Source organism: Acomys russatus, chromosome X (assembly GCF_903995435.1).
Source record: "Acomys russatus chromosome X, mAcoRus1.1, whole genome shotgun sequence".
NCBI classification, from domain to species: Eukaryota; Metazoa; Chordata; class Mammalia; order Rodentia; family Muridae; genus Acomys; species Acomys russatus.
This window is the reverse complement of record NC_067169.1, coordinates 49,685,616-49,712,740: the sequence shown is the minus strand read 5'-3', so window position 1 is coordinate 49,712,740 and position 27,125 is coordinate 49,685,616. Positions and strand designations below refer to the sequence as shown.

Below are 27,125 nucleotides of genomic sequence, written 5' to 3'. Positions count from 1 at the left end.
AGTCAATCGCTTTAAAACAGGAATTCACGACTTTCATCCTGAGATGTTAGATTCAGGACTTCTGGGGTGGGGCCAGGAATCTATGCTGTTTAAAAAAAATCTCCCAAGTGAATTTGCAAGCAGATTTCTAAATTACCTGACCTCTCTTTTGTTTCTTTAGTACTCCACTGCCCCCCTCTACCCCCTGCCCCGGCCGGCAGGTCTAACAATCCTCCTGCCTTAGACTTCCAAGGCATATAACACACTGTACAACAGCACACCTGCTTCTTGTGGCACAGTCGCCTCTGTTGCCTAGCTTATTATCTTGAAGATCAATCTGATCAAACAACACATGCATTTTGATGGATGAGTCTCTTCACTTCCCTCTCAAAGTGCACTCAACTCTTTTGCATTAATTTTCTTGTTTCTGTCACAAAACACTTGAGAAAACAACCCAAGAAGAGTTTATTTGGGTTCGCAATTTGAGGGTAAAATCCATCCTGGCGGGCTGGAGAGAGATGGCTCAGAGGCTAAGAGCGCTGTCTGCTCTTCCAGAGGTCCTGAGTTCAATTCCCAGCAACCACATGGTGGCTTACAACCATCTGTACCTTCTAATGCCCTCTTCTGGCATTCAGGTGTATATGTGGATACGGCACTCATATACATAAATAAATAAATAAAATATTTTAAAAAATCCATTCTGGCAGAGGAGCCATATTGACAAGAGAAATTCTTAGCTGTGGGGCCGTAGGAGCAGCGGGAAACTGGTCACATTACACCCATAGTCAGGAAAGAGAGATGAATGCTGGTGCTTGTTCGTCTCCCTTTCTTTCTTAAAAAATAAAGTCCAGCCCAGGACATAGTATCATCCACACTCAGGATGGGCAGAGAATTGGTAGTTACACTTGAGTTAAACCTCTCTGGAAACACCTGCACAGACATTTGTCTCCTAGGTGATTTTAAATCTAGTGATATTGACAGTGAAGATTCATCCTCTCATACTACTATTATCTGCAAGTAAATTAAATGTTAAAATTTATCATTATTAATTTTTTGTGTTGCCAGGGCCTTGGCCATGCTAGATAAGTATTGTATCAATGAGCTATACCTCATAATCCCTAATTCCAAAGTGTCATATTATGGAGCCCTGGGCAGGTTTGTGTCTACTCTGCAGCCTTGACTGGCCTCAAACTAGCTCTGTAACTGTGGTTGAACTTGAGCGGTCGCTTCACTTGATGACACCTTCTGGGTGCTGGGATTATATGCCTGGGCTATCATTGCTGCCTTATGTGGCTCTGAGGATCCAACCCAGGCCATTGTTGACCTTAGTGAAGCCCTCTATCATATCCCTAGCACCTTCATGTACTTCCTAAGTCAGGAAACTTTGCTTTTTATTCAAGATCCATTTTAAGTAATTTGTTCTCATCTGGGGAGCTCTTTGCACCTCACTCCCAGCACTTTATCTTGTATTCTACTCTTTTAAAGTGCCAGATGGAATCAAGAAGCTTTTTTCTTCTTACTCAATTTGTGAAATGCCTTTACTTCTTTATTAACAAGTTAATTACATAAAGCAGTGTGCCTTATGGTGACATTTTCTTATTTGTATATAAGATGCTTGATTATATTTACCCACCTTATACTAGTGGATTTCAACAAAGGTTAGGTAGATTCATGAAAGTTAATAACAGTTGTAGAAATGTTAACTGGAAGAAGTCAGCTGGTGGGTGGTAGGGAAAATAAAGGCTTCATCCGAGCCAAATATGGATATTAGTTCCCCTGGCATATATGAGAATTTTCTGGTAGCAAAAGATTATTAGAAATAAAACACTGCTGAACAATAAGGAAGGTTGTGCAATATTGGGTTTGGCCTTCTTTTGAAATATTAGACCGTAGAGTTTGGATAACAGCCCAGTGAAGCCATTGGCAACAGTGCAGATTCAGGATTTTTAAATTTCTGGAACTTTAGGCTATATTCTGGGAGACTGCTGCCAAAGTGGGGCTGGCCACAGAAGCCTGTCGTTACTGCCATAAAATGACTGGCTTTTGCAACACATCCTTAAAAGGAATTGGTTTATTCACTGTAGCCTCTCAATTTCAGGAAGGGTTAATGTTAGCTTTGGTTAGCAATGGTTTTGGATAGTGTTATCAATATTTGTGCCCAGAAAAATCAGTAAAACCATTTTTTCCTTAAAGCCATATTCTAAAAGACTCTATGTAGATGCTGTTATTTCCCATAGACATGGATGTATTCTCTGCGTGCTCGTATCAGGAAGTTTATTGCTTCTGCACTGAATTTTGTAGTTAACTCCTTGGAAGTCGATTCTTCATTCTGACTGATTTACCTTCAATTTGACAAGTAGTAGAAACAAAGACCTCATTGTTTTTAATTTCTGAAACAGTTCACACTGAGATTTGTAGGGGGAATTTCAGAGCAGGCATTAAAATTAGTAAATGAAATGATGAAGCAAAGTTTCCTCAACCCCACCCTTTTGCCTCCTGGGATGAAGCTGATGAACAACCACACATGTTCTTATATTGGGGTGTGGAGAAGGGACAGTTCTACATCTCCCCAACCTTTTCTTATGTGCTCCCAACTCAGTTTTTCTTGGATTTCAAATGTGAACAACAGAGTCTAGTGGAATTTACTCTTTTGTATGGACTTTTAAATGAATAGTCATTAAGAAACATCTGGTTGCAGTTGCAAAAGTTTCTCTCTCTCTCTCTCTCTCTCTCTCTCTCTCTCTCTCTCTCTCTCTCTCTCTCTGAGAGTAAGGTTCTCAGATCAATTCTTAGTCTCAAAGTGCAGAATTTTACTAGAGATTTTCTTTTTCCCTTCCCTTCCCTCCCTCTCCCTCCCTCCCTCTGTCCTATCTTTTGAGACAGAGCTTCTCTGTGTAGCCCTGACTGTCTCACTCTGTAGACCAGGCTGGCCTAGAACTCAGAGATCCATCTGCCTCTGCTGGGATTAAAAGTGTGTGTAACTATACCTGGGTAAGAAAGAGATTTTCTTAAGCAGGCATTTTAGGTAATAAAGTACACAATTCTTTTTTTTCTTTTATTGTCTTCTGTTCATTTATTGGATTTAATGATGCTTTTTATTTCATACCTAGAACTTTGTACATCCTCTACCACTGAGTCACACCTCTAGCCCTCACTGTGTAGAATTAATAAGACAAAAGATAAAGTATTTTCCTTTTATTTGTTTACAACACAAATTTTTAGAGCTTGATGAGATCTTAAGTATTTTGTTCAGTTTTTTTCCTTTGGGGGGAGCAAAAGTAATATGCTCTTGGTATTGGGCAAGCTGTGTTCTCCTAGTGATTTTTCTGGGCGTTGCTATTCATCTTGTGTGTCTAGATGTTAGATCTACACTGTGATCAATCCTGGTAGTTGTCTAGGAGCAGTAATACTTTGAGAACTTCTGATCTAGTCTAAACCTCTCCAATTTCATAGATAGAAACTGAGGACTTTTGAAGAGCCTACTCAGGATTGCGCAGCTTGAAAGAGGACTCTCTTGAATTCAACCTTAGTGTCTTTTGTGGTAATATATTTAGAGGGGCCCATTGAATTGCTGAAGTACAATGGGAGAGTCAAGATTTCTGTGATCCTGACTACTGGGAAGGTCTTGGCTAGGCATAAGTATAGTCAAATGGTAGACTGTGGAATTTAAGTAAAGAACAATATAGGCTTTTTTGCTGATTCATGTTTTATTGAACAGTGGAAGGATAGGAGAAATGGAGTTATTTCAATTCTTTTGTATTTGTTAAGTTTGTTTTATGGCCCAGCACATGATCTATTTTGTACAAGCTTCCATGTGCTGCTGAATAGAATATGTAGCTTTTAGATTTTGTATTGATTCTTTGTGAATGTTACATCATGCACGCCAACACCACTCATCACCCAGGCACCTCATGCCTGCCTCCCACTCTTGCAACCTCCTCCCCAACCAATAGACTCTTAATTTTACTAATTCAGGAAATATACTACATATGCCGTGTGACAGAATGGGGGAAATGCTACTTCTCATTAGGCTGCTTTCAATTCTATTTAATAATTTTTGGAACAATGTCTTAACTTAGCCCAACTCACTATGTAACTGATGCTGTCTTTTTGTTGTTGTTGTTGTTTGTTTGTTTTTTGAGACGGAGTTTCTCTGTATAATATTTCTGGCTGTCCTGGAACTCCCTCTGTAGTCCAGGCTGGCCTCAAACTCATGGAGATCTACCTGCCTCTGCCTCTGCCTCTGCCTCTGCCTTTGCCTCTGCCTTCCAAGTGCTGGGATTCAAGGTGTGCACAACCACCGCCCGGCTTTGATGCTGTCTTTTAACTCACAATAATTATCTGGCTTTAGCCTCCTGAATATTGGTACTCTATAGGCCTTTGCTTTTTAAAGAATATATCAGAGGAGATGGTGGTAGGAATGAAATTAAGGATCTAGAGCAGGCGTTCTCATCCTGTGGGGTGTGACCCCTGTGGGGTTTGAATGACCCTTTCACAGGGGTCACATTTGAGATATCCTGCATATCAGATATTTACATTATAATTCATAGCAGTAGCAAAATTACAGTTATAAAGTAGCAACATAAATAATTTTATGGTTGGGGGTTACCACAACATGAGGAGCTGTATTGAAGGGTCACAGCATTAGGAAGGTTGAAAGTCACTGTTCTGGAAGGGTGACTGTTACAGTAAGCTGAAATGCGATGAAATCCTTGCAACCTCTTCTGTTCCAACTGTGCCCTAATAGTCACTAGGAGTAAAGTAAATGACCAGCTTTTCTATTTGTAATTGCAATTCTCCCCAGTAGTTGTCGATGACATAGAAATTTAGCTTCACTTACCAGTTAGTGTTGCTCAGCGTGGGTGGTGCCTGGTAGATTTGTCCTTAGGGAACTCATTAGGAACCTACGCCTTGCTTAAGGTGGAGTCAGTGCTCAGCTCTGTTACCAGCAAGGCTGAGGGAGAGGAATCAACAAAGAAATCTGTGCCATGGGGCTTCTTCTGCCCGAGAGTAACAAATGTGATGAGGAAAAGCGTTGAGAGAACAAGTTGGAGCCCTCTGAGGATCCCTGGAGATTCGCCCTCTTTAGGACAGTTTGTTGTTTTCCAGTTATTTTCCCTTGTTTTTCGAGCTGAGCTTCCCTTGGAGGATTCTCCTGCAGCACTGCCTGTGGAATTTCTTTTTGATTGGACCAGGATGTGTTTTGAGTAGACCTAGGCGTGTTGTACTTGGTCTGACATGAGAGGTGATCTGCTTTTCTCCCCCTCCATCCCTGATGCTGATTAATATCATTTTTAATGCAAGCTCCATGCTTAGCGAGATACCGTCACCCTCCTCTCGGGTGGCCCAAATGCTGCATCATCTTGCCTATCCCAACGAATGAAAGTGAACTTTGTGTATTCTAATAAGCTTTGGGAAAATATTACTCACGGTTTGCCTTTGTAGAGAGACCTATTTTTGGTGGATGTTCTGCAGTCTATTTTAACTTACTCATAGATAAGCCTTAATTTTTAGTTAGAGTAAAAAATACTTGGGTTCGCTGACGTCTGCTTACACATATTGCTGGATGTGGCTTATGTTTTCCTCCATTGTCACTTCTTTGGATCCCCTAACTTCTTTGGATCCCCTTCGCCCTCTCAGTGACTCCCTCTCCTACAGTTCCTGCTTCTGCTTTTCAGGACATATGCATATACACAAACACGTTTTGCATATTAAAGACAATGTGATATATATTGTCTTTCTTCCCCACATTGCCCTTTCTTATTCCTCCTCCTTCCCTTTCGATCCCATCCTTTCCCCACTGAGAGGAAGATAAAAGTGGGTGTCTTCTGCCTTCAGAGATCTTTTCTTGTTTTAAAATATTTTCCTGATGACATAGCTTGGTATTTTATGCATGTTTCATATTAGTATGTCTTCTAAGAGATTGTTGCACAAGTCTCAGTAACGCCCAGTCACTCAAAACAAAACCCCAAACGCCTTCCATTCTCCCTGTATGTAGAAGATCCTGGTACTGTTATTCAATATTTGTGGAGGTTTTTGCTTCTGGCAGTCACTGAGTGGTTGGTTTTCCATCTCTCTAACTTTGGCTTTTCTAAAGACTTGTATAAAAAGAATCACGGAACATGTGACCTTTCGAGATAAATTTTTCCCACTCAGCATAATTCCCTTATGACCCATATAAATATGTCAATAGTTCATTCTTTTTTATTGTTTAATAGTATTCCTGCCTGTGTTTGCACCAGTTTGTTCACCCATTCCCCTTGAAGGATATTTGGATCGATTCCAGGTTTTTCTTTTTTCTTTTCTTTCTTTTTTTTTTTTTTTTTTTTGGTAATTACAAATGCAGCTGCTGTCTTTTTGTGACTATTTCTATAAAGAAATTGGCTGTGGATTCTGGGCTAATACACAAGAAACTACCAAACTGTTGTCCAAAGTTAGTTGTTTTATGTTACCACTTGTATTGTATAAGAGTTGTAGTTTCAGTCGTGCTAGTTGGTGTGTAGTGAGTGGAGTAATATCTAAGTTTTCATTTGCTTCGTTTGTGTATTTTTCTGTGTATTTTCTTTGATCAAATACTTTTCCCATTATATAATTGAGTTGTTTTCTTACTTTAGAGTTTAGTGAGTGCTTTATATATTCTGAATATGGATTTCTTGTCAGACGTATGACTTGTCAGTATTTTCTAACAGCTTATCTTTCAAAAAAATCCCCTCAATGGCATATTTCACAGAGCAAAACATTTGTAATTCATGTTTTGTTGTATTTTTATGTATGAGTGCTTTGCCTGCATGTATGTATATGGAGGTCAGATCTCCTGGAACTGGAGTTATAGACAGTTGTGAGCCACCATGTGGATGCTGGGAACCAACTGAGTCCACAGCAAGAGCAACAAATGCTCTTTACCCACTGAGCTCCGGATTTGTGATTTTGATGAACTCAATTTGTTTCCATTTCCATTAGTGGACTGTGTATGAAGTAATGTTTAAGGACACTTCGCCTAGCTGTAGGTCACAGTGAATTTATGTTATCTTTAATTTTTACTGGTCAGGTTCATTCTCAGGCCCTCACACATGCCAAGTAAGCTTTGACTTTTGTCTAGAATTTTATAGGTTTAGATTTTTAATTTCAATGTGTTATTTACGTTGAGTTGACAAATTTGGAAAGACTGAGATTTAAATGAAAGTTTTTTGAAGCCTGAGTCATTTAACTTTGAGATCTTAGAAGTCACTTAAACCTTCATTGTTCTCACGTTTATCCACTCTAAAATGAGGATAAGGCAGACTTAGTATTATATAATCCTCTGGTCCCAGGTCCTCAGAATGCTGAGTTGAGGAGCCCAAGAATTTGAGGTCAATTTGAGATACATATGGAGACCCTGCCTCGAAATAAAACCCAAAAAATGAAAGGCTGATAGGATCTGCCTATTAAGGTTTGGGTAGTATTCGCAGCTATAGGTATACTCCTAGCTCGCAGTAGCCACCGCGCTTTAGACTTTCACATTATGAAGCTTGGTAAGATATACTACATTGTCCCTTTTCATCCCTTCCAAGGTCATTGGGGCATATAGGCCAGGGCTGAGGTCAGAACCTGGCAGTTGGAGGCTTGGGATGATGACTGTCTCCACTTATCAGCAGGAAGAAATAGCAGTTTCTAATTAGGGCACCTGAGGCCAGGGAGAGTTGGACACAAGGCAAGAATGTGTTGCCCAAAACAAAATGTAAAAGGAAATTTGATGTCATTGAACAAAGGGGTAAAAGCAACAGAGTTCAGGGCCATGACTAGGAAGGAACTGGGTGTCAAGCCCCCTTTTATGGACTGCTATCCTGTGTAAAGTGATTGGCCTGGCGCTTGCCCTTCAGAACGCCCTTTCATAGCTATGATTGGTGTTTGGAGCACTTACCCTTTGTTCTCTGAAGAGAGTCAGGCTAAGATGTGTTTTGCTGTGAGCGCTACTACTTTCAGGACAGAGCCTGGCAATGTACCGGGACCCCTGTTGGGAAGCTTTCTAATACTTCTGAGCAGGGTGAAAAGGCTGAAGAACCCTCTCCGGAAGCTGACTGTGTGGGTCTGTGGTGGGTCTTGTCTGGGAGCCATTTCAAAGGCTGGATGTCACAGCCACTTTATTGATCCTCACCATGTTTCCTGGCACTTTATGCCACGTAAGCTCCCTGGAAACTCTTCTTGTTTCCTCAGAGCAAGAACTGGCAGCTACAATGTTTTTTTTCCTTTCTCTTTGTTCAGTGTTTTGCCAACCTAGGTGAATAAATCTTTTGTGTCCACATGTTCATGATACACTGTAAGGAAGTGCTCTTAACGGGAAGCCATCAACCGTTTAAGCAGAACTCTTTGTTTATCAAGTGAAATGTTTAATGTGCACTGAGTGGCATCACTGAAAATTGTCCCTACAACTGAAACGGTCATTCAGCTAAGAGGCACAACAAGACCAATGCATTTTATTGCCTAGGATTAAGGAAATAAATACTATGGTGTTCATATGCAAACCTCCAAGACAATTATGACACATGACTTCAACATGTTGCATACTAAAAAGTTCTGTCATGTTTTCTATTTTATTTGATCTGAGAACAAGAATGGTAGCAGTAGGGCAGGTATATATAAGCTCTTAGGTGCAGTTGAAGGGTGCTGTGATGCTGCACATAGTGGTTGATAGAATAGACTTTAAAGAGACTGAGTGTATTTGACATTTTTGGATTAAATATATATGGTATTAATTTGGGATTTTCTCTATGTGTATGTATACTATTCACTGACATTATTTGAATTTATAATATAAAACTATCAATGCTATTTTTGAAACTTTTCATTATCCCCAACAGAAACTATAAGCAATTAAACAATTCCCCCTTCCCTTCAGATTCTAGTAACCCCAAATCTACTCAGCTGTCTGTGTGTTTGTTGATTCTAGATATTTAATAAAATTAAAATAACATTTTCCAGGTTTATCCAAGTTGTATGTATGTAAAATGCCATTTAATGTTTTTCTTTTGTCTGTTCCTCCTCCTTTTTAAAAATAGTCCTGGATATCCTCAAACCCTCTATGTAGCCAAATTGGCATTAAACATACAGAAATCCTGCTTCTGCTTCCTGAGCATTGGGATTAAAGGTGTGCACCACCATGCCCTGCCTTTCTTTCTTTCTTTTTTTTTTAATGCTGGGGATTGAACCTTAGGTCTTCATGTATGCTAGGCAAGTGCTGTCTCTCTCCCCCCGACCCCCGCCGCCCCTCTTTTCCTTTCTGCTCTCCTCTTACATTTTCTTGGGCTAGATTTGTTTTTTTATTAAAGTTAAAAAAAATTCACATTAAATAGTCAAAACACTAAGAATGTAACTTTTATATAATTCCTGATTGTGTCATGGTTCTTCTTGCCATAGGTAATATATTGTATATATGTGTAATAATATAAATGTATATGTACAAAAATAAAATAATTTTAAAAATCCCTTATAATTTTTTTTCATATTATTTCTACTATATTTACATCACCTTTTCTCTCCTCCTTCTCATTCCGAGTTCTTCCGTGCCCTGCCCCACATGCTCCCCCTCAAATTCATGTTCTCTTTTTCTTTAATTATTATTTTTATATACATATAAACATATAATATATACATATACATGAATAAATATACAAATACAACTGTTTGAGCCCATTTAATGTATTTGTTGTTAGGGTTGACCATGTCGATTGCCTATAGCTGGTCATGTAGGGGTGGGGTCCCGTGACATTTCCTCCACCCATGTTGGCATGTCAACTGGTGTTGTCATCATTCGTATCTTTTTTAGACAGCCATTTTGTTGCTATTTCATGGGGGATGCTTCCTTGTCATATATAGAAGATACAGTCTCATAGCTGACATCTAGGCCCTCTGGCTTGTGGAACCTTTCCACCTCCTCTTCCATGATGTTCCCTAACCCTTAGGTATAGATGGGATTTAGATGTATAAATTGGTTCTGGGCACCCCACAGTCCGTTGGTCTCTATATTCTGACCAGTTGTATGGCTTTCTGTAATTGTCGCTTTCTGCTGCAAAAAGAAGTTTCTTTGATGAGAGGCGAGTCACATTTATCTGCAAGTATAAGGATACATATTTAGAATGCATCCTTAGGGGGCTGGAGAGCTGGCTCAGAGGATAAGAGCACTGTCTGTTCTTCCAAAGGTCCTGAGTTCAATTCCCAGCAACCACATGGTTGCTCATGACCATCTACAATGTGATCTGGTGCCCTCTTCTGGGGTGCAGGCACACTTGCAGGCAGAACATATACACAATAAACAAACAAACAAATAAACAAATATTTTAAAAAAGAATGTATCCCTATGTGTTTGGATTTTGACAGTCCATTTATAGTATGTTTTAGCTTGTAAATTTTGAGTTATTTGGGATTTGTTGTGCTTCTTGGTCTCCTCCTTTTCTTCTTGGGCTTTTTCAATACAAGGATTCCCTGTGTACCCCTGGCTATCCTAGAACTCACTCTGTAGGTCAAGCTGCTCGCAAACTCAGATATCCTTCTTTTCAGCTTCCAGAGTGCTGTAATTAAATTCATACATTCATGCTTAAAAATTAATTTTGGCATCATTATTATTATCCCATTCTTTCTTCAGATCTTTTTATACCTTTCTTAAGTTTTGATTTCTAAAAGTTCTATAATATGCATTCTGTTCTGATTAATGATGCTCCTTAGACTTGCTATTCTTTATCATATATATAATATTGTTCTCATTTTGTTCATGTGTCATTTTCCTGATTCCCTTTAGTTCTGTGTATTTGTCATTAGCTCTTTTTATATACTGAAGACATTTTGACATCTTTGTTTTATAAGTGTAGTAACTGGACTTTCTCAGGGGTGAGTTTTTGGTTTTTGTTAATTTATTCCTTTGATTTGACCATACTTGTTTCTTTTTGTGATGTGTAATATTTTTGTCATTAATTTTTAAAGATGTAGATCATTATAGACTCAGGATAGTCTAAAGGAAAATCTGCACATACCACCACACAAATATGCCATAAAGTCAAGATCATGATCTTTATAGAGGTTTTCTCTGATCTTTTTACAAGGCAAACACCATCTCTCTGCCATCATCAGAAAATGGCTTGAATTATATTTCTACTTAATATTATTTACCAGAGCTGTGTTTATGGCTTGTTGTCCTAATCCATCCCAGGATGAACACAGTGGAGGCTATTAATTTTATTTTGAAATAGTTATTTTTGTTCAATATATTCTGAACACTGTTTCTCCCCACCTCATCACCTTCCAGATCCTCCTTACCTCCTTACCCATTCAAATCCAAGCCTTCTTTTTCTCCATTAAGAAAACAAACAGGTGCCAGGAGTGGTCACACATACCTTTAATCTTGAGGCAGAGGCAGAGGCAGAGGCAGAGGCAGAGAGGCAGAGGCAGAGAGGCAGAGGCAGAGAGGCAGAGGCAGAGAGGCAGAGAGGCTGAGAGGCTGAGAGGCTGAGAGGCAGAGAGGCTTAGAGGCAGAGAGGCAGAGGCAGAGAGGCAGAGGCAGAGAGGCAGAGGCAGAGAGGCTGGGAGGCAGAGAGGCAGAGGCAGAGAGGCAGAGGCAGAGAGGCTGGGAGGCAGAGAGGCAGAGGCAGAGAGGCTGGGAGGCAGAGAGGCAGAGGCAGAGAGGCAGAGGCAGAGAGGCTGGGAGGCAGAGAGGCAGAGGCAGAGAGGCTGGGAGGCAGAGAGGCAGAGGCAGAGAGGCAGAGGGCAGAAGCAGAGGCACTTGTATCATAAAACTGATGCAGTATCATCATCATTTAGTTTCAGACTTTGTATTTTGCTTGAGAGTACCCAGAACCCAGAGAGGGCAAGTGACTTGCTTACGGATATATAGGAAGTTATGCTGTAACCTAATTTTGAATGCATCTCCCTGTTGCTTGTTGTATAGTTCGTGATTATCAGGGGCCTAGTTCTCTCTCTGATATAGTAGTTTGCCTTACAAATACTGTCTTGCTAAGTTCTTCCTGTTGCATGTATCAGATATATGCTAATAATGTGCTCTCAATGGGAAGAAAAGGAGGGAATAATGTGTGTGTGTGTGTGTGTGTGTGTGTGTGTGTGTGTGCATGCGCGTGCTATTTTGTTTTATTTTTTGCTGGTTCTGGGAATCAAACCAAGGCCTTACACATGCTAAGTAAACATTCTAACAGTGAAACGTACCCTGTCTCTTGAGGTTTTTTTGTTTTTTTTTTTAAAGAAGATTTTACTCAAATTGGACAGGATGAATTGGATGGGTATAGGATTCAAAATCAATTAGTCACTTTCTTGCCATGAGATTTTTGGGAAGTCATTTTAATTCTCTGAGCAGAATAGTTTTAGAAATAAAAAAATAGAAGTGAATTTTGTTTCATAAAGCCATTTTAGCAGCTTTATGATATGAAATTATATTCCCTCTAAGTGTAGTGATGAGTACATGGCAGGGTTGCACCAAATACTATGCTTTGATTTAAATTTTTATGATATTCTTTGTGCAGAATAGTTTTAGAAATATAATAAATGGAAATAATTTTTATCTCATAGAGCTGATTTAGAGTAAGAAATGTTATCTAAGTATAGTGATGGGTACATGGGGGGATAAATTTGTACCAATATTACTTTTTTCTACTTTATTTTTATTTTGTTTGCTCATGTCTGTATTGGAGGGTGTGGGTCAAACATCAGCTTGTTGGTTCTCTCCTTACACTACATGGATCTGGGGAGTCAAAGTTATGTCATTAGGCTTGGCTCCAAGTACCTTTCCATGCAGAGCCACGTATCCAGCCCTCTTTTCTACTTTTTTTTTTTTTTTTTTTTTGTGAGTGGTCCACTGATACTCTTCCGTTCTCAGCTTAAGCCTTGCTTGTAATTATGGTGTATAAAATTAGAACAACACTGGTCTCTGGGGTGAGTTTGTGACTGAGGGAAAGGTAGCAGCTGGAAGCTGTAATTGTCCAGGCAGGCATTCCTGATGCCTGACTGAGAGCTGTTTGTGAAAAATGAAGCGATAGCTTCCTGTCAGCTTGTACATTCTGAGATGCTTGCTTCCTGTTGGTGGGTCCTTCAGAGACTGTAGTAAGCATGCCCTGCTCATGTACCATACTGATCTCGTGCTAACCTTTCCAACATGCTAGACTCTTTAGTCCTTCTCCACATTGAAGTTTTATTGTTTCTGCCTGGAACATTTTCTTGATTGCCATGCCTGGAAACATGCTGACCTAGCCTTTAGCTCTGTGCTCACATGTCACTCTCTTGGAAGGTCTTGTGTGGGATCCTTCAGCAGATGGAAGGAGGACTCTCTCTGGAATAGCATGTGATAACCGAGTTTAAATCCTGTTTTTCTCTAGTAGAGGTCATTGGAGGGCAGTGGTTAGTGAAGGGAGCACATTGACTTATGCTTTGTACTATAAAAGTCTTGCCTGTGGAGAAGTACTGAACATGGAGGCGGCTGAAGTCCGTCGTGGGATGCGTGACCTTACTAATCAGCATCCTTACAGGTTTCCACGGTGGGAGTTAGAGAGAACATAGGTAAATCAGTTGTGGGTAGTTGAGAAGCTTGGAGTAGAAAATTCTTCTGAATTCCAAAGATCATGGTCCCATCCACAATACAGGCCTAGTATGCTGTAGACCAGTAAGACTTTTGGTAATTGTGGAAGTGTTGTCTATGGGTTCCAATTAGCTACGCGTGATTGTTTAGCTCTTGAAATGGGGCTAATGTGACTTAAGAAGTGAATTTTTAATGCTTTTTTAAAAAACATTTTTCTTTATTAATTTATTTATTTGTTCATTGGACATCCCAATTGCAATCCTACTCCCTCTCCCTCCTTCCTACTCTCCCACCTACTTCCTCCATATTCCCGCCCCCCGCCCCCGACCCCTCTCACCAACCCAACTTGACACTATTAATGATACTTTGCTATCCTTGCAAACAGGAACCTAACACAACTGTCCTCTGTGAATATTTTTAAATGTTAATGAATTTCTGTTTAAATAACATGTAAAAAACTAAACTCCCATCCTTAAGCAAATGCCTAGGGATTCTCTTTTGATTTTAAGTTAATTGATCCCTCAAATGCTCTTATTGTTCTAATTAACTGTTATTACATGTGAAACTTCAGGCAAATTTGATTTAGCACTTATTTGAGCAAGGAGTGATTCATAAATCAGGTATTGCTTAACCAGGAGAGGTTCAGAGAACTCCACCCAGCAATGTGGGCAGACATTGTTTATAGAAAGAAGCAAAGAGGTGACATTACAGAAACAGCTGCTTGGTTAAGGATGTGGAGAGGTGTTTACTTTAAGTGGACTGGTCTGATCCATTTGCAACCTGTGATTGCCGAAGCTTAGCTGCTGTGGTTGGCCGAAACTCAACTACCTGTTACAAAAATAAAACCTAACTTTAGGTTACAAGTTGTTTCCGTACTAAATTAGGTTGCAGTTCTCTGCTTATGAAGGCAGAGTTAAATACAATGTAATTGAACATAGTTAGAGAATATGAAATCCATCTGGATGGAAACAGGAAAATGAACTCTTATCTGGGCATGGTGACTCAGAGCCTGTAGTCCGAGCACTTCGAAGGCAGAAGTAGAAGGGTTACTATGAGTTCAAAGTCTGGACTACATAACAAGGGACTTGCTTCCCTCCGCCCCCCAAAAAAGTCAAGTAAAAATTTCAACTCTTCCTTTAAATAATATTCATTTGATTTCACATGCACGAATGTTTTGGCTGCATGTATGTAAGAGTGCCACATGGGTGCCTGATGCCCAAGAAGGCCAGAAAAGGGAGTCAGATCCCTTGGAAACTAGTTCAACACAGTTGTAAGCTGCTCTGGGCGGTGCCGGGAATTGACCTCCAGTCTTTTGAAAGAGCAATATGTACTCTAATGGCTGAATCACCACTCCAGCCCTCAGATGAACTTTTTTTCTTCCTCTTTCTTTCTCTCTCTCTCTTTCTTTCTTTCTTTTTCTTCTTTCTTTCTTTCTTTCTTTCTTTCTTTCTTTCTTTCTTTCTTTCTTTTCTTTCTTTCTTTCTTTCTTTTTTTCCGTTTTTCAAGACAGGGGTTCTCTGTGCAGCCTTGGCTGTCCTGGACTTGCTTTTTAGACCAGGCTGGCCTCCAACTTACAGAGATCCACCTGCCTCTGCCTCCCCTAGTGATGGGATTACAGACATGTGCCACTGTGCTGGGCTCCAGATCAACTTTTCCAAAGACAGTTAATATGTATATATGTACACATATATCTCCAGCACTGGATATCATTATTTATATTTGGTAAGGTTATAGACATTACAAAAGTTGAAAGGTTAAATAGAACCAGTGCTTGTTATCATTATTTTTAAAATTGAATTTTCCGCAATAAAAGATGAAACAGATTTTGATAAATGGTGGAAGGAAAATGTTATTGCTGTGGCTAAGACACAAATATGTTAAAATAATGATCACAAAGGAAGTTGAAACTCATAGGAATATTACAGTCTGGAAATCATCTCATTGAAGACATTTGCTATTGGACTGAAGGCATAAGAGATTACAAAAGCACTCAGTAGCCAAAGTGACTATTAGCATGTCAAGAAGTCCCAAAGAATATCCATGACAATTGTTTTATGAATGGATGTTAGAGATCAGTAAAAGGATAATTTATGGTTGTATTTGTTTTGGGTGACGGAAATTAAATCTGTGGTCTTAAATATGCCAAGAAAGATCTTATATATGTTAAAGTTTTGAATACTTCAGTATGCCTCTGTGAGGACTCTTTTATTGTAGAAGATAGGTAATTTTATTACAGAATAACAAAATACACTCTCAAGAGCAAGAGTGGGTAATGGACAAAGGGGATGTGCAGAGGAAAACACTGTCACAGAGCAAAAGTACACCATTGCATAGACCTACATTTACTCTTTATTTTAATCTCTTGAGTAGACGGCTGTAATCCCAGCACTCTGGAAGGCAGAGGCAGGTGGATCTCTGAAAGTTTGAGGACAGCTTGGTCTACAAAGTGAGTCCAGGACCATGTCTCGAAGAACAAACAAACAAACAAAACCACAAAAAGAAAAAAAAAAAAAAAAGAAATCTAGGGATTCAATTCCAAAGCTGTTTGTCAAAGGGACAGTGGTGTGTGAAGTGGTTTGAATTGGGTTTTGTAGATCATGTATAAAGCAGATGAGGCATTAGCATACTTTCAGAAATACATATTGCACTTAACCTTGATTAAATATCCTCCAGTCCTTTAGAGGGAACAAAAATGGATGGTAGACGGTCATACCATTGGAAAACACTGAATTCAGTGATGTACTTTAGGCAATTTAGCACGGTAGTTCAGAACTCTTATCTTGAATATATGAAGGCAGAAACAAAACTGGCTTAGAACCAAAGACAGACATGAGACAGGAGCAAACAGTAAACCCGTGTGCCTGCTCCTGTTTCATGGATAGGTAAGGTCACGTCTGTGTTTATTTTCCTATGGGCCAATGTTTCCAGTGTTTAACTCAGGAGTGCTGACTTCAGCTGGCAATTCCTGGGAACTTTCTGCTGGCAGGAGAAGACAGCATGGTGCAGTGGGGGAAAAGGGCCTTTCCAGAGAGACACTAATTGGTGGTTCTGAGGGCCCTGGAGGTAAGTTTTAATTAGTGTCTCTGTTGCCTTACAGAAGAAGAGGTCTATCTCATTTTCCCAATGGACTAGGCAGCCTTTGTAACCCATAATCTTTGATAATCTGCTCACCTTCATTGAGTCTAGGGGCAAATCGTCTTAGAGACTGGCTTTCCTCATCTGGAAACAAATATGAATATAGAAAAAAATGACATCCATAAATTATCCATCTCAGAAGTGCTGAGAGCTGAATGCCTGCCTTCCGAGGGAGATGAGTCTCTGGATGCAGCTCTTTAACAGGTTATTTTTGCATCTGATTTACACATTCCGTTTTTCTGGAGGGCTGTGGGCAGGAACAGTAATGGAGGTAATATTTACTTCCCAGAGAGTTAACTACAGAGTTAGTAGTCTGGGAGACAATCAAAAGGAGGAAAGATCATTACAACTTTGAAAAGATCTCAGGAGGCCATATCAGGGAATGACTTTAGTGGCTGCCACGATCAAGTAGAAAGCTCATTGTACTACCTGTGGCTTCAAGCTATGCCTGTGGCTCTCCCATCAATGATGACAGTGATGGTCAAGATGGAGGTCAGCTTGGCCTGAGGACTTCTTCATTCCAGAGAGAGAAAGGAAGAGGAAAAGGAAGAGGAGAGGCTGCAGGGGAGGGAAGAAGGGCCATCTGAGGCTCTGATATGGGAGTTCTATCTTTTGGCTTTGTAAGCCCTCTTGCACCTGGTATCCTACCTTGTCCCTTTAGGGGCAAGGAATCTTAGAAGTAGGCTTGCTATTTGGGTAGTTTTTTTCCTCACTGAAAACTTGCCAGCAGATACAGCATTTTATTGGCCAGTCTAAAAGGAAACAGCTGGGGATTTTGAGTCGCCCTACAAGGCTACAGGAAACTAGCATAGGCACCCATAGCTTTAGCTTCCTTTTTGTCTCTTCTGTTCCTTCTGTAGGTCCCAGTTACAGAAAACTAAATGTTCTATATGCAAGAGGGGAGATACTTGTCTGTTTTCCAGTGATAGTGGGAAAATGGCTAGTTTTTTTCATTTACCAGAGGGAATCCCCTATAGGTATTCTTTGTAGTCAGATTCCTTGGATAGAATCATATGCTTTCTTCTTTAGCCTATTGACAGGATGGTTTGCATTGATTTTTAAGTGATAAACCAGCCCTACATACCTGACATATATAGCACACTTGGTTGTGGTATGTACTTTGTTTTGCACTTTGTTTGATTCAGCTACTAATATTTTGATAGTATTTTTTGATATTTTGACATTTTTGCTAGTAATTTTGCATTTGTATTCATGCGACCTATTGGAGTTCTCTCTCTCTCTCTCTCTCTCTCTCTCTCTCTCTCTCTCTCTCTCTCTCTCTTCTCTCTCTCTCCTCCCTCCCTCTCCCTTTTCCTCCCTCCTTCCCTCTGTCCTTCCCCCCTTTTGTCTCTGCATGTCTCCCTCCCTCCCTCCATCCTCCCCCACTTTCTGACAGGGACTTAATGTCTAGATCAATCTGGCCTTGAACTCATACTTATCCTGCTTCAACCTTTCACGTTCTGGGATTGTTGCTGTATACTTGTAAATCTAGTAAAGTAGACTAATTTCCCTGTCCTGTAATGCTTCCCAAACTGTCTTTTTCTACCTCAGGTCACTCCTTTTAAGAGTGTTGAGTTGATTTACATAATGCTACTGGACTAGTTTGTAAACGTCAAGTACTTAATGTATATATGCACAGAGATAATCGTTCTAATCACTTTATCAATGTTAACTTATTTATTTATTTATTTTTTTCTGAGGCAGGGTTTCTCTCTGTAGCCTTGGCTGTCCTGGACTCTGTAGGCAAGGCTGGCCTCAAACTCACAGGGATCTGCCTGCCTCTGCCTCCCAAGCACTGGGACTAAAGGCGTGCGGCACCAAGCCTGGCCATATTACTTTATTTAATACTCACAAGAAAACCTTTAAGATTGGTGCTATTTGGACAGTAAACTGTGCCAGGAGGCTTGTGTCCCAGGAGGACCTGGGAAATGATTATACGTAAGAGGGTAACCATTGCTGAACAGAAAGGGTGTCTCAGTTTTTCTTTTTAAAAGCAGAAATGTTGTGTTAGTCAGGGTCCTTTTAAGGAACTGAACTAATGGAATAAAAAATGGGAGTTGTTAGACTGGTTTAGAAGAAATGGTCTGAGAAATCCAACAATGGTGGTCATAGGGCATGAAGGCTGGGAATCTGGTAGTTGTTCAGTCCATGAGGCTGGGTGTCTCTCTGGCACTGAAGTCTGAGAGGATTTCTGGAGAGCTGCTAGTCTTTAGGGACATTGGAATCCTGAAGAAATTGGCAGCCATAGGATAGGCGGACTTGCCAGCGAGAGTGAGGGCAAGCAAGCAAAAGGCAGAAGGTTCTTCTTTCATGTCCTTTGATGTGGGCTGCCCCCAGAAAGTGTGGCCCCGATTTATGGAGGGTCTTTCTTCAGATAATATGATTAGGAAACTCCTTCACAGGACTGCCTAGCGGCTTGGGTCCCAGATATTCGAAATGTACTTATGTTGACAACCAAGGTTGGCCAGCACAGATGTGTTTGAATTGAACCTTGGGTTAAACAGTGAAACCCTTTGAGGTGAAGAAATGGCTCAGCATGTAAGAGTTATTGCCGTGCATATATATGAAGACCTGAGTTCAGATCCTAAGAATCCATATAAAAAGCCAGGTGTGTACAAAACAGTGTGGTGTGCAGACAGGAGGATTGTTGGGGATGGATGGCCACTAGCCTATCTCTAAATTTAGTGACGAGACCCTGTTTCAAAAGAATACGATTAAGGGTGGTAAGATGGACACTTGCCGTCTTTCTTTGTTCTCTGCACACATGTATGCATATCACACACACACACACACACACACACACACACACACACACACACACATACACGAACTTGCTTGCACATGCAAACAAAAAGGAAAGCTTGGAAGAGCCAAAAGGGCACACTACTTAGTGCTGCGGCTCATCATGCCTCTAATTTCAACATTAGGGAGTCTGAGGTAGAAAGATTTCTGGGAGTTTGATTCCAGCCTGAGTTACATAGTGAATTCCAGGGCAGTCAGGGCTACAGAATTATACCATGACTCCAAAACTGAGAAGAAAAAGTCACAAAAGGGGTTGTTACCCTATCAAATCTTCCAAATGAAAAACTTTCTTCCAAACCGCAGCCCATGACTGCTATTATTAGATAATAGGAAAAGAAATGGAGGCGGCCTGTAAGTGAAACACTATCATAGATAGCTTTTGACAGTGGTATTTTTAGATTCACATTGTATTTCTACTACACAATAATCGTGCGACTTAGGATAAGTTAACTTATTTTCTCTAAGCATTACTTTCTTAACCTGAAAAGTGAAATTCTGTCTTCTTAAATGGGCAAATTGCAGGAGCCATTTAGATTTAGATTCTAGATCTCTTTTAGCTATTGTTTTGTTGAGGCAGAGTCTCACTATAGGGACCAGGCTGGGCTGGAGCTTTTTGTGTAACTCAAGTGGGCCCCAAACTATGGATCCTCCTGTCACTGCCTTCTGAGCGCAAGAATTGCACTAGTTTACTACCATACCTAGCTTATAAAAATGTAATATTTATTTCTGAGGTAGTCTCACTGTCTAGTTTGTATAGTTCTGGGTAATCTGAAATGTGCCACATTAAACCTACAAAATTCCTACAAAATAATTCTCCTACAAAATAAAACACAGAATAAACAAAGACTGACACTTTGGTAGCATGAATTCATAAATGTGATTATGCTCATAAAAGTGTCTGACACTAAAGTAAATATGGTATAGTAAGAATCCTATAAGAGCGTAGAGTTTAGTGTTAGTATTATAGAAAGCTGTGACATAGTAATTGCCTGACTCTTCTGTTCTATTCCTCTAGCCAGGCAAAGTTTGAAATTCACAATTTTCCTGGATTATCAACCACATTTATAAAGAGGATACATTTGAGAAAAGAGTACACGATCTCCGAAGGTAGATAGTCTTGAAGACAATGATTTATGGGTAATGACAGAAACAATGCACACTACTCCTGTGTTTTACCACTCAGCCACATCTCCAGCCAAATTATTTCTTAATGTAAGTAACTAATGATCGCTTATTATTGCTTAGGTCTTGGAATAGTATATATATATATTTCAGAATAACCGAGTTGTCACCTGATTTTTAAATGCATCCATCTCAATAGAAGTATCCCTACTAAGTCAGTAGCCATACAAGAAAGATAAAAAACATCCACTTTGCTGAGAGGTTAAAGAAAGCTATAAAAACATAGAAGTAGCTGTGAAAAAATACAATATACACATATTTAGATATAATTCATATGAAACAAGTCACCCATCAAAACTGTGCAATTCCATGGCTTTTAGTATATTCACAAATTTTTACAACCATTTACTACAATCAGTTTTAGAGCATCTGATACCCAATAAGAAGTCACTTTTCAATTAGCAGTCTCCCTCTCCCCTCCCTCCTTTTCTCCCTTCCTTCTGCCTCTCTTTCCTTTCACTGTTCTTTTTCCTGTTTCTGTCCAACACCCTTCCCTGCTTCTTCCCCTCGCTTAGAGATCAAACCTTAGGGTTTGATCAAATGCTAGGCAAACTTTCAAACTCCAGGCAAGCTCTCACTCTAACCTTTCCATTTTATTGAAATAGGAAAATACTTCATCCTGAAAGCATTTGGCCCCTTGTTCTTGCCATAGATAGCTTAACAATCAAATACGAACAGGAGAGAGAGAGAGAGACAGACAGAGAGAGAGAGAGAGAGAGAGAGAGAGAGAGAGAGAGAGAGAGAGAGAGAGAGAGAGAGATATTAAGCCATGTTTATCAGCTAGAAACTCAAGTTATTGAATGTCAGGAGCATGTTCGGATTTTATTGGTCTGCATTCCATAGCTGACACATGCCTTCCACTCCAGAACTGCCCTCTATCTTGCCTCTGTCTTCTGCAGTTTCCACTGCTGGTTTCTTAAAATGAGTTCACATTCTTGCAGGCCCCAGATGCAGTTGCCAGATTTTCTGATGCGGTTAGAAAGGTTTTCCACTTTCTCTAGTTACTGCCATGCAAGATTTAGACCTTTCAGAGTTTAGGTGGATTTCTGCAGAGCTTGAATAGACCCAGGCTGAATAATCCATAGGGAAAAGTGTTCACTCAGATTCTTCCGCGTGATTCTGGTGACAGATTCAGCTCCTGGGGCCCAGGATCAGGGTGTGTGTAGATAAGGTCAGGCTCCAGACTCATAATTATACGCCCTAGGTTTTGACAGAATGGTTTATTAGAGGTAGGAAATACTAAGGATAGCTTGAAGTTTTGTTTGTACTTTGAGATAGACATCTGGTGTTCTACTTCATTGTTGCTTTTGAAACTTTAGTTATCCCTGCCTTGGCTATAGGCATTGTTCATTGTTTAGGTCATTGTAGTGGGGTTTGTTTGTTTGTTTTTGTTTTTGTTTTTTTGTCAAAAGTGATATATTTGCTTTGTTTGAATAATCATGAATTTAAAATATCTACAAGTGAATCATAAAGAAACAGGAGGCTTTGTAATCATATAATTTCATTAATGTTCTTAATAATTTGCATGTTTGTTTGATAGCTATGTAGGGTTTTGCTATGTATCTGGTCTGAAACGCGATCCTCCTGTCTCAGGCTCCTGGGTGCCATAATGCTTGGCAAATTCTTTGTCATTGACATCTATTTTGCTGATTTCTCAATCACAGTGTTCTGGAATGATATCTTAAGTTATATCACTTGTGATGCAACTAGAGACAATAACATTAGGTATATTACTTCAGTCTCAAAAGAAAAAAATCACATGTCCTCTCATTTGTGGGTCCTAGATGTTATGAGTTCTTAAACTCATGTAGGTACTGATGAGATGAAAATAGAAGTGAAACTGTTTGTGGATCAAAGTGGAATAATGGGAGGGGAAAAGGTGGATAGAGAGATATGGAAGATATGTTCAAAGTACATTATATGTGTGCTTGATAGTGGCCTTATGTGACTGTGTATAATAAAAGAAAATATTGAAAGAGTGGGCTGTATCCAGCCCCATTGGTTGGCCTGGGCATATATAGTGTCTTAGTTAGGGTTTCTATTACTATGAAGGACACCATGACTATGGCAACTCTTATTTTTCATTTTTATTTTTATTTTTTTTGACTATGGCAACTCTTATAAAGGAAAACATTTAGCTGGGGCTGGCTTACAGTTGAAAGACTTAGTCCATTATCATTATGGTGGAAAGCAAGCATGGTGGTGTGCTGGCCAACATGGTGCTGGAGAAGGGGCTGAGAGTTCTACATCTGGATCTACAGGCAGCAGAAGGGGACTGTGAGTTATACTGGGCATAGCTTGAGCATGTCTGACCTCAAAGTTCACCTCCACAGTGACACACTTCCTTTAAGAAGGCTACACCTCCTAATGATACCACTCCCTAAGGCTAAGCATTCAAACACATGAATTTATGGGCCTCATTTCTTTCTTTCTTTTTTTTTTAAATTTTTTTTATTAATTTATTCTTGTTACATCTCAATGTTTATCCCATCCCTTGTATCCTCCCATTCCAACCCCCCCATTTTCCCATTATTCCCCTCCCCTATGACTGTTCCTGAGGGGGATTACGTCCCCCTATATATTCTCATAGGGTATCAAGTCTCTTCTTGGCTACCTGCTGTCCTTCCTCTGAGTGCCACCAGGTCTCCCTCTCCAGGGGACATGGTCAAATGTGAGGCACCAGAGTACGTGAGAAAGTCATATCACACTCTCCACTCAACTGTGGAGAATGTTCTGACCATTGGCTAGATCTGGGTAGGGGTTTAAAGTTTATCTTCTGTATTGTCCTTGGTTGGTGCCTTAGTTTGAGCGGGACCCCTGGGCCCAAATCTGCCTATCATAATATTCTACTTGTAGGTTTCTAGGACCCTCTGGATCCTTCTACTTTGCTATTCTCCCATGCTTCTCTCATCTAGAGTCCCAGTAGGATGTCCTCATGGGGCTCATTTCTAATCAACCCACCATACATAGTAACTACATGGTTGTATCGCTGTAAGGATAGAAACTGCTTCTTTGAAGTGATGTCTTTCAGATGCTTGTGGCTTTTTAGATATGTGTACCTTTGGGGACTTGGGAAGTTTTATGAGTAGTTAAAGTGAACACAAACCCAACTCAAAGATAATGCATGCTTTTTCCTAATATATGGAATATAGATTTTTATATATGTATATATGACATGAAAGTAAAAGGGAATAATTTGAGAGTAGAAAGGGAAACAATAGGAGGAGGAAGAAAAAACCAAGAGAGGGTAATGAGGAGGGGATAAAAGAGCAATATACGTGATTTGTATGTAATAAAGTGCCATAATAAAATCTGTCATTTTGTATAATGTATATATACTAATAAGAAATAACTTTTTCACAAAACTTTGCTGAGTATGTTGGTGTATACCTGTGACTCCAGATTTTGGGAGACTATGGCCGTAGGTCACACATTTGAGGCTAGCCTGGACTACATAGACAAGCCCTGTCTCAAGAAACTGAGAGAATGGTGACATGTTAAATCTATAAGGAAGGGTTGTTGAACTTTTATTCTTCTCTCATCCATTACATGCTGACCGCAGTTTTGCCTCCCTCCACTCCTTTTAGTCTCTCCCTTCCTATACCTCCTCTGTCCCCTAGATCCATTCCTCCTCTGTTTCCCTTCAGAAAAAAAAAAAAAGAAGAAGAAGAGAAAAGAAAGATCAGGCCTCACAGGGGTCTCCACTGAACATGGCCTAACAAGATACAATAAGACTGGGCACAAATCCTCATATCATGGCTGGACAGGGTAACCTAGTGGGAGGAAAAGGGTCCCGAAGTGTAGGCAAAAGAGTCCGAGGTACCCCCACTCCCACTGTTGGGAGTTCCACAAGAAGGCCAAGCTATGCAACCACAATATATATGCAGATGACCTAGCTCTTATCCATACAGGTTCTGTGTTCGTGGTTTTAGTCTCTGTGAGCCCCTATGAACCCTGCTTATTTGATTCTATGGCCTGTGTTTTCATGGTGTCTTTGATTCTTCTGGCTCCTATAATCCTTTCTCCTCCCTCTTTTGCTGGGTTGCCCTGGCTCCACCTAATGTTTGGCTGTGTGTATCTGCATTTGTTCCCATAAGGTGCTGGATGAAGCCTCTCTGATGACAGTTGAGCTAGGCACCAATATGTGTGTATAGCAGACTATCATTAGGAATCATTTCATTGACTTCTTTTTCCCCCTCAGCCATGTTTGGTCTATCCTCAGTCTCTGAGCTATCCAGCTTCTGGGTCCTGGCCATGTAGGCAGTATCAGACATGGCCTCCCTCTCGTCCTCTCGTGGTGTGGGCCTCAAGTTGGACCAGTTTTTGGTTGGTCACTCCCATAAGTTCTGTGCCACCATTACCCCAGAACATGTTGCAGCCAGGACAAATCGTAGGTCGAAGGTTTTGTGCTTGGGTTGATGTCTGAGTCCCACTGCTAGGAGCCTTGTGTAGTGAGAGAAGATGGCCACTTCAGGCTCTGTATCCTCCAGTAATAGGAGACTGCACTAGGGTCACTCTCGTGGATTCAAGAGTTTCCACTGCGCTAAGTTTCTACATTGCCCACAAATGTCTCCCAGTTTCTGTTGTTTTTCCCAGTACTCACTGCCTCCATTTCTTCCCCCAACCTGGCCTGATCCCTCCTGTTCCCATCCCTACCCACTTTCAGTCTACCTACAAAATCTATTGTTTTTCCTCTGCCCAGGGAGATTCAAGCACACACAGTCCCTTTGGGCCCTCCTTGTTACTTAGCCTCTCTGGGTCTGTGGATTGTAGCATGACTGTCCTTTACTTAACAGGTAATATCCACTTATAAGGGAGTACATACCATGTGTGTCTTTTTGAGTCTGGGTTATCTCAATCAGGATTGTCTTTTCTAGTTCCATCCATTTGCCTGTAAATTGCACAATGCCATTTTAAAAACAGCTATAAGGGAGTTTTAATAGTAAATACTCTTCTTAAACAAGCCACAGAGAGCAAAACCAGAAAAGGCAGAGGACAGGCTCGTGAAGTACGTGCACTGTTATATTTGGAGGCATTCCAGATGAAAGAAAATAGGAATAGAGTTCTCTGAGCACTGAATAAAAAGCGCAGTTCTCAGCAATGATTAGCTGGCGAGAGAGGTGACCAAGAAGACAAAACTCTGTTAATAGGAGGCTGGATCAAAGAACAATAGAGTCCACTGAGAAATGAACTGGCAGAGAAACAGCAGTAAAATGATAGAGAAAACAAAGACATCTGCATAAATGGAAGCACAGCATGTTCATCAGTCTACTCAATAAACATTCTGACTAGGGCTGGAATGTGGCTCAGTTGTAGAGAGCTTGTGCAGCAGTAGGCAGGCACTAAGAGAATGGAAGCCTCTCAGGGTCATCTCAGAAGGATGCTAAATGCGCCCTTTGAAATTAGCAGATCAATGCAGGACAGGAATCAGTGTAATGTGTGACTTTACATAAGAAGAAACTGAAGCCAAGAAAGGGACTATGGCCTTATTGAAGCTGTATCCCAGGCCAGAACTTTTACTGTCAACCTCAGATGCTTTCTCCAAAATTCTCTCTATATACTATACATGGTATTAGTTGCACAAGAAAAAATCTGATGTCCCCACCATTAAATTCTAAATTGTGTTAATCACAAACAGCTGGCAATATAAGCTTAACATCTCTCTCACTGTTATTAATTTATATGCACCAACAACCTTTCAGGGTGTTTTTCAGTGCTAAGTGTGGTAATGTATACTTCCAGTTCAAGTACTAAAAGATTGATGTAGGAGGATTATGAGTTTCAGGTAGCCTAGGTTATAAAGTAAATAACTCCCTGTCTTAAAAATATATTTAAAGGTATACCTGCTTAATCTAGTGTATTTAAGGAATGGTATCAGTATAATTTGGGGGGAAATTACTAAGCTTAAGCATCTCCAGTAAGCGGTTTTACTTTCTGGATAGTCAGTTTGAGTTAACATTTATTTGGTAGCCATCAAGAGGTTGTATTACTTACAGGGAATATAAATGATGTTCATTTCTGCCCATTTTCCGGAAAATGGCAGAATTTCATTCTTTGTGTCAGAGAGCATTAACTGTCAAATACAAGGTAATTCTAAAAGTTCTATAATTAATAGTGTGTGAAAAGAATTTTACCTGACGAAATAAAATTTATTCTAAGTGATACTGAAGTTACATGTTATGAATATAAATATCTTTTGGTGCAATACACCAATCTTATCTGCATATAGCAAATTAAGACTGTATATAAAGTAATATTTTCACTGTAATTAATAGTATGCAAAAAGAATATTTACTTTATTAACTAAAATATAGCCTAAGTTAACCTAAAATCACAGTCCAGGAACTTCAAGGTTTTCTGGTACAATACACCAGTCATATTTACAATTAGCAAACCTAGATTTTTTATAAATAATTTTCACCCAGCAACAAGAACCAGTTAATCCTTAATAGGGTGAGACAGATTTAAAACACACTAG

General features: G+C 40.0%; 1 protein-coding gene across 2 annotated transcripts in view; it reads left to right on the top strand.

Moving 5' to 3' along the window:
* Positions 1–27,125, top strand: part of Ophn1 (oligophrenin 1) — a 307,191-nt gene that overhangs the window by 40,521 nt on the left and 239,545 nt on the right. The gene's annotated exons all lie outside the window — the stretch shown is intronic.